This window comes from Protomyctophum parallelum (genome assembly GCF_964188405.1).
Source record: "Protomyctophum parallelum genome assembly, chromosome: 17".
Classification (NCBI taxonomy): domain Eukaryota; kingdom Metazoa; phylum Chordata; class Actinopteri; order Myctophiformes; family Myctophidae; genus Protomyctophum; species Protomyctophum parallelum.
Genome location: NC_139719.1, coordinates 39,679,461 through 39,688,082, shown reverse-complemented (window position 1 = coordinate 39,688,082; position 8,622 = coordinate 39,679,461).

The window sequence follows — 8,622 nt, the reverse complement described above, 5'->3', positions numbered from 1 at the left end:
GTACACACTGACTACACAGAAAAGGCCCTATCTTCCTCATTGCGCCACCCGTTGATGCTGTCTCCCCCAGCGGTATCTTATGGGCGGGCTATACGTTATGCCATGTCACCTCGGTTATTTACGCCTGGAGGTGTGGCCATGGGTGGGTTGCACCATCCCTGAAATTACCATCTTGCCCACATGTGTACGGGAAAGCATATAGCGCATTCTAAAACCACCTGCTATGGCAAAATCTGTTTGGTAGAGTGCGCCTGCAATGGGAATGTCATGAGTCGGGCCGGGCGCACAACATTCAGAGGTTTCCCTCGCTCCTAATTCTCAACGAATCTCTGTGATTCTAATTGTCCTTTAATAGGCGGAAGTGAGAGTCAAATCCTTGTGTTTTAAGATGGTCTATTCAAAGACTATCTGTGCTGTGCAAAGCCATTCGCTTCAAAATGCACAGTGTTGTTGTATTAATCTCTTTCACAGAAAGTAACGGGTAGCAAAGGTGTTTTGGGGATAAGGCTGGTGTAACAACTTGGCCGCAAATAGTGGGTATAGCGACTTGGTTCGTATGCAGTATGACTATGTAGCAGTAATCTTAAGATGTGTACAATTATTATAGTGGCATAAAAAAGCAGCAGGAATGTACTGTACATGCAAGGAGCTCACAATGCAACACGTTGCCAGCTTTTAGATGTGCTGCTTTTTGTGGATGACACCGTGGTTCAGTGCCCAACCAAGTCTCTATTTGTCTTTACTCTGGAGTTTAGTAATGAATGTTTTGTTGTTCTCAGGGAGGAAGTGGAGGCAGAAAAGGCTCTGGCTCTTCAACAGGAGAGAGAGAATAGACTCTGGAGTTTAGTAATGAATGTTTTGTTGTTCTCAGGGAGGAAGTGGAGGCAGAAAAGGCTCTGGCTCTTCAACAGGAGAGAGAGAAGAGACTGGAGTTTAGTAATGAATGTTTTGTTGTTCTCAGGGAGGAAGTGGAGGCAGAAAAGGCTCTGGCTCTTCAACAGGAGAGAGAGAAGAGACTCTGGAGTTTAGTAATGAATGTTTTGTTGTTCTCAGGGAGGAAGTGGAGGCAGAAAAGGCTCTGGCTCTTCAACAGGAGAGAGAGAAGAGAAAGGTGCTTGAGGAGCAGAGAAGGAAGGTAAACTCTTCACATTTATTTATTTACTCATGTAAATTAATACAAAAGTCAATGTCATAGAGGTTTTAATAACCAATAGCCGCCCGGCCTTCTTGAATGTTTACAGCAACAGCGGTGTGTCTTTTTTTTTTTTTTTACGTCGTACTAGAATTATTTCCACCCACAGCATGCACGTGCATGGTCACCGAATAAAATGACCACACATCACATGATGTGTGAGCATGCAGTAAGACTGGGTACAATTCCAATATGCTTTCTACTGTTTCGATTTCTAATTTCGATCACCCTGTAACTCAACCACTTTACTGCTGACTCTTGCATTGAAAATGAGACCATGACTCCAGCTCCAGCCTCCAGTCTAGACGAACGTTACCTTGAATTTTATAGCCTAGTTGTAGATGTACAGTTTGAATAGCCTGCTAATTAAATAGTGTGCCTGGCGCACATTGGCACGTCTATTGTTAAATTACTGTGTGAATTGCCTCGAAACTATGGCTCGCAGCTCCATCCCTTATCACCTGAAGAAAGACGATAGCCACGCATTCCTTCACATCAGACGCCACGCAACATTACCACAAATTACGAACAAAGTCCACTTTCTTGCTGTTAGCCCCTGTTCCTGCGTATCGGATACGCCCCTTTGAAGGTTTCTCGACGGCATAGGCTAATTCTCCTTTTGTTTAACGCCGTATGATGAGTTCACGGTAGAACACACCACTGACGACTCGAGAAACATCTTGTCATGAGGTTGATTCTCGGGCAAAGTATATTGTGATTTGCGTTTTACTCAAAACAGAGGCACTGGCTTTTGGGGATGCACAATATATCGATCACATCGGTACAATATATCGATCATATCTGTAACAGTTGTTTTACAGACAAAGACGGGTGACTATGATTGTAAGGTTAGACAGACATGTGAATGTCATTAATGCTTCTCTACGTCTGTAGGAAGAGCAGCAGAGACTGGCTGAAGCGGCATCTAAGATGCAGGTTGGTAACTATGTGCACAGTATATAGAGGTTTAACACTGTTACTGAACACTATAGTAGCACTTATGTGACACTTTTTAAATATTTGGTCTTGCTGATCATAAGACCCTGAACTCGCAGTAACTGCTGATCTATAAGAGCTAACGTTATTCCCTGCTGTCTCTTGTAGAGTTCTGTGATGGAGACTGAAGGGACTGCTCTCAATGTGACTATGGATGTTGAGGTAAACCCCCTGCATGATGAATACATAAATAAATGCTATAGAGCCATCCACACTTAGTTTGGGGTGGGAACCCCTTTTGGTGTTTTGAGCATTGTTATAGGTGCCGCGCTACGAGCTTGTAGGTCTGCTATTTTTGAAAAGTCGGGAAAATGTAGTGCAAATATTTGAATATATATATATATATATATATATATATATATATACACATACTTTCAGATTGAACTTTTTTAACTAAAATCTTTGCTTCTGGGGGGGTCCCTGGAACTTCATATTCTCAGATGGGGGTCGTCGGCCAATTACATATAATCTTGGGGGTCCTTGACGTGAAAAGGTTTATGAACGACTGACATAGAAACATGGGTTTTTTGCGGAAAACTGTCAGAATTTAGAAGACATTTGTAGCATCGATATTCTTTGTGATCATGATCGTTGTTTTCTTTCTGTTAAGACTGACCTCTCATTAACTATGCTGATCTGTAAGAGCTAACGTTAATCAATTTTTTGGTGTTAGCATTATGTTATGCTTTAGCTATTGAAAAATAGCAGATCTACAAGCTCATAGCGCGCCACCGAGTGGCGCACTACGAGCTTGTAGGTCTGCTATTTTTTTTTTTAATCGAAGAACGACTGACATAGAAACATAGCTTTTTCAGAATCTGATCTCAGGTCAAAATGGGTTAATCCCTGCTGTCTACTTGTAGAATTCTGTGAAGACTCCAGCAGGGAAGGGGATGTTGTTGGCTGCTGCTGCTGGTCTCAATGTGACTGTGGGTGTTGCGGTGAACCCCTTTCGGGAGCAGTCCCCCTCTCCAGAGTCCTACTCCATCACTCCTAAGGGTGGAAACCCCTCTCCAGAGTCCTACTCCATCACTCAGAGTCCTCAGGGTGGAAACTCCTCTCAAGAGTCCTACTCCATCACTCCTCAGAGTCCTCAGGGTGGAAACCCCTCTCCACAGTCCTACTCCATCACTCCTAAGGGTGGAAACAAGCCGGTGAGGTTGAGCTCAAACCAGGACGACTACGGGATGGACCAGAACAGCGGCGACTCCACGGACGACGAGTCGGCACCACGGAAACCCATCCCGTCCTGGGCCGAAGGTATAAGTATAAGCCTTTGAAGTAAATATTCCTACTTCAAGTACACTATCTAACTTGACTAAAATAGACAAATAAGGACGAAGAGTCTGCATCAAAGTCTCAGACGATCGGAGGGAAAATCACGCATGCAGAGAGATCAGCTGAAGTGTAGATGGATTGTATTTATTGCAATTAGTCAGACAAACAGCAGAGCTTCCCCGTGGCCATGCATGCTCTGTGCCACGGGAGCACAACAGCCTAACCACCTCTCGATGGCTAGGCCGCTGTAAGACCCCTTTAACATCGCAAACACAGACATTATATGTGGTCTACAACAGAGGTGTTCCTGGGAGGACAGACGGTATTTTTTACATACGAATGTCATTGAGATGCAGATAGAAATGCTGTCTTGAGACTTAATCAAGTGACCTGTTGGTTTAAACAATAGAGCATGCTAATTCCTGTCACACCCAGTCGAGCCAGGCTATTTCATATGCACAATGGGCTAGACTTTACAGATTGCCACATTGCCTCTACAGATTGAATTCCCACAATAACTTTAGCCCAGAAATGTAGTTGATAATAGCATGCTATAGTACAGAATTATCGAGTCCAGATACGACATTCCCCCCTTGACCATCACCATGATGATGGTCACATAAAAATATGGAACAATAATTCTATTACACCCCCCTTGACCCAATCACATGTCATACTAAACATAAGAAAAAAACAACAGAAAGTTACACTTTAAAAGTTCCCAAAACTAATTCCAGGCATCATATATGAAAATTGACAATTGCACTTTACATTTTAGGATATACAGCTTGTCATAAATGATTTCTCTTTAGCCTCATTTAGCCCTGATAGTTGAATATTACCTCCAATTTAAACCACTTTTCTGACAACTAGGTAATCCTCAAACAATGCAAAAATGGAACATGATTTAGCACAATTAACTGACATTTAAACACACCACAACTTTGTCTTACCCTGTGTTTCAGTTTGAAACACACAAGTTTTTGCAGACACGCTTAATAATCCCGTATATATTTTGAAATTGGTCCCGTTGACGAAAGCCTCGATTTTGATAACAGCACGCTGCGATCTCATTATTCCAGTCTGTTTTAGCAGCCGGAGTAAATGTAGCATCTACGCTACTACTGTTAACTTATCTCACCTTTACAGGCTAAATTATCTCGATATTAACAGCAAAACCTCGCACGTCGCGGCACCTAACTGCCTTTTCAGTTGACTATTATTCGCACACTAAATTTCATACGAGAAAACAATAATTAGCTCTATTAATACCAAGACGAATTACGTACTGACGCGTATTGATAGGGCCACTATCGTCCGACTGACTACAGCCACATACAATTGTTTCAATCGAGCTAAACATTATTTAATCATTTCCAAGACCCCATAGGCTCTTTAATCAACTTTTTTAACTAATTTAAACTTCGACAAAACACATATCAACACATGCCTACATATATGTTGAATAAACTTACATTACACAAACGTTTTGAATACAGATAGATTGTTGAATCTCTTCCATCTGTTATAAATGAACTCTTTCAATGTCCTCTTCCATTGTCTCTTAACTTGTTTAATATCTATTATTCATTTGAGAAAAAATCAATCTACATTAAAAAAACCGTCACTGCTCCAAAAATGAAGCGATAACCCAATATCATGCTACTTTTTCACCAAAGTTACTTTTAGTCCCACACGTATTACTACAGTGAAGTAATAGACTAACCTATTTTGACCACTATTTTCACTGGTTAATTTAGCCCACAATTCGACACAGAACTTATTCATACTGTATTTTAAATCCTTCTCAAATATAATTTCTCCCCTCTAAACATGTGACTTGTGACGTACCTTTTGTGGTCAAACTGAGGACTGCATCAATGAAGAAAACCTTGTTGCAATGTTTTTTCCGCGCACTGCCACTCACGTGTGTGTCCATTGTCCTTCGTCCCATCCAACACACAGTCACACTCCCCCCTTCCAGACACTATGTGAAAATGAAATATCACACAATGACTGGAAAGAAAAATATGAACTCTGTGTAGCTACAGGTCGATCAAAACGCAACACGTGAGCTTGCAGACCTGCTCTGTTTGAAGAATGAAGAATGAATTGAAAACGTGGTCGCCGCTCTCGACCGCTGATGAGATGAATCGCGCCGTGCCGTCCTGTCGCCGCACGCCGTGATGAAAGCTCTCGGTCGCCGCATTGTCGGACTCGGAGACCCCCCTTGGTGAAGACTCACTCGTTGAAGGCCTTGTAGAACGCCTCCCTCCTGGCCGCTGCTTGCTTGCCGTGAAGAGATGCATCCGCTTGCCGTGAAGAGATGCATCCGCTCGCCGCTTGTAGTGTCGCCTTCCCCGCATGGGAACTCCGCCGCTCCCCGCCGAGATGTGGAGATCCGCAGGTCGCCCGTCGTTGCGCTGTAGAGGCGCTTCCTCCCGCTGCTGCATGGCGTGTCTGGAGGGCCGCTCCCTTCGCTTCGTCGCCGATCCCTTGTCGGAGAGCACCGCACGTGCTGTTGGTCCAACTCCCGTCGCCGAATCCCTTTGTTCCGCCGACCGCCGTTCGCCGAAAAAATAAAATTCAACTCAACGCCAATTTGTCAAAAATTGTCCACTGGTCCATTGTTCGTTTTACCTGGAATGGAAAACCATCCCAAAAGCAGTCCCTGTTCAGGCTCCAACTGAAGTAAATATTCCTACTTCAAGTACACTATCTAACTTGACTAAAATAGACAAATAAGGACGAAGAGTCTGCATCAAAGTCTCAGACGATCGGAGGGAAAATCACGCATGCAGAGAGATCAGCTGAAGTGTAGATGGATTGTATTTATTGCAATTAGTCAGACAAACAGCAGAGCTTCCCCGTGGCCATGCATGCTCTGTGCCACGGGAGCACAACAGCCTAACCACCTCTCGATGGCTAGGCCGCTGTAAGACCCCTTTAACATCGCAAACACAGACATTATATGTGGTCTACAACAGAGGTGTTCCTGGGAGGACAGACGGTATTTTTTACATACGAATGTCATTGAGATGCAGATAGAAATGCTGTCTTGAGACTTAATCAAGTGACCTGTTGGTTTAAACAATAGAGCATGCTAATTCCTGTCACACCCAGTCGAGCCAGGCTATTTCATATGCACAATGGGCTAGACTTTACAGATTGCCACATTGCCTCTACAGATTGAATTCCCACAATAACTTTAGCCCAGAAATGTAGTTGATAATAGCATGCTATAGTACAGAATTATCGAGTCCAGATACGACACCTTCCCCCAGTAGGCTACCTTCACATTCAGTAGATCCTGTGATCTTCTGTGGCCAGATGTAATTTCCTGGGGTTTATTAGGACTATAATAAATCGCCATCAAATTTGTAAAAAAGAATACATATTTAGCCCCATGCTCGAATGCCCCCGCCCCCCTGTCAAAAAGAGCTAAAATCCCTAAAACGAAAGAAAGCAGCAAATGAAAGAAAATGAACACTCACCTTTTAGTTTCTCTAATAACAACCTAAAACATGAACCGTGGTTGAAAAAAACAAAAGTTGTCCCTTAATGCTGTTGTAATGACTGATTTTTCAAAAAGAACGCAGGTGGAGACCTGTGCCCTGAGGGGAACATTTTCTAGTTTCCTATATTCTCAGCTTATCAGACTTATTTACATTCCAAAATAATTTCTGCTCAAGTCATTGTGGAATGTAATAAGCATTCTGATAGGTTAAGGACATGGACAGTAAGGTGCAGTGTTAGGAGAGTAGAGTTATGCAGAAATGTCAATTTGACCAAAAAGGACTTCGGCAATTATGCTGTGAGGCCAACGCCTTGTAGACTCTGCAGGTCTTAATCCATTGACTGCCAAGGATGACTTTTGATGACCTTTTCCAAAGGCCCACACTGCCAAGAATGACTATTACATATTTGTTTTTTGTTTTTTTTGTTCAATCACTGAATGCAAAATGTTTTTCCCTTCCAGGTCCAGAGCTCCAGAAACGACTCGTCAAAGAATACTTCAACCCACCTGACCTGCATGCACTGTTTGGACCCATAGAGCCGCCCAACCTAGAAGAGATATTTCGCACCAAAAAACCTCGCTACGTCAATAGGACCAGCTCTGCTGTCTGGCACTCTCCGCCAATGAGAAAATAAGCAAGACCCCTTTAAACAGTCTGGTACACTCCTCCTCATTTTACAGTTGGCTCTTTGTTACAACACCACACTTTCACTCCCAAACCAGACTGTTTTGTTTAGTTTCTTGGGACAAAATGTGACCAAACGTTCTGCTCATGCAAGCACTCTTAGAGATAAGATCTTTATTTGTCACTGTGTTGTACTCTCTTCTCCTTGGGTATTTCTCATATTCTTATTGTTCTTTTAATATTTTACTTCATCTTAATATTTTACTTTAATAAAGATTTATTCAGATAACATTTATCTTTGTGGTGTAAAGTGTTGCTTCAGTGAATACACGAAGAGTGAATCCATAAAGAGTGTCTAACATTATGTATAGTATTTATTTTAGGACAATAAAATACAATAAAATATGACCACCGCGCTCTGACTATAGGTGCGCCACCCGTTCAAAACATGTCAAAATAAAGGTTGTGGGTCGCAACATTAACTAAATCACAAGCTGTTTAATACTGACATAAGTTTGGGAACCACGATTGATTGAAATGTGTATTAACAGTTTGCAGAATTACAGTATATTTCAAGCACAAACTCGATACAAATACTGTTAACTGTGAGTGGACGACCCAATTAAGCATTACACTTGTTTACAACAGGGTCCACCTTGTTCAATTCATCAAAACATTCAGAGACGTACAAATAGACACTTCTATATAGTTAAAGAACAGAACAGGAATTCATCGCTCTACACCGCTCTACAATACAGCACTATTGTTTTAATAATTATGTTTACCACAATTAAATTCCAGTGTGTGTAATATAGATATATTTTAGTATTTCTACTGCATTATTTGAAATGTACGATGATTCTACAATACTGTGAAATACAAATCTCAATGATCAAAGAATTTATTCTTCAGTAGTTCAAAGAAGCGCCACTAGGTGTCAGTGTCAGCTTTGTGATATGTGACGGTAGGTTCTAATGCGACCACATTTTGGCGGAAGTAGACTGTTCTTCCGGG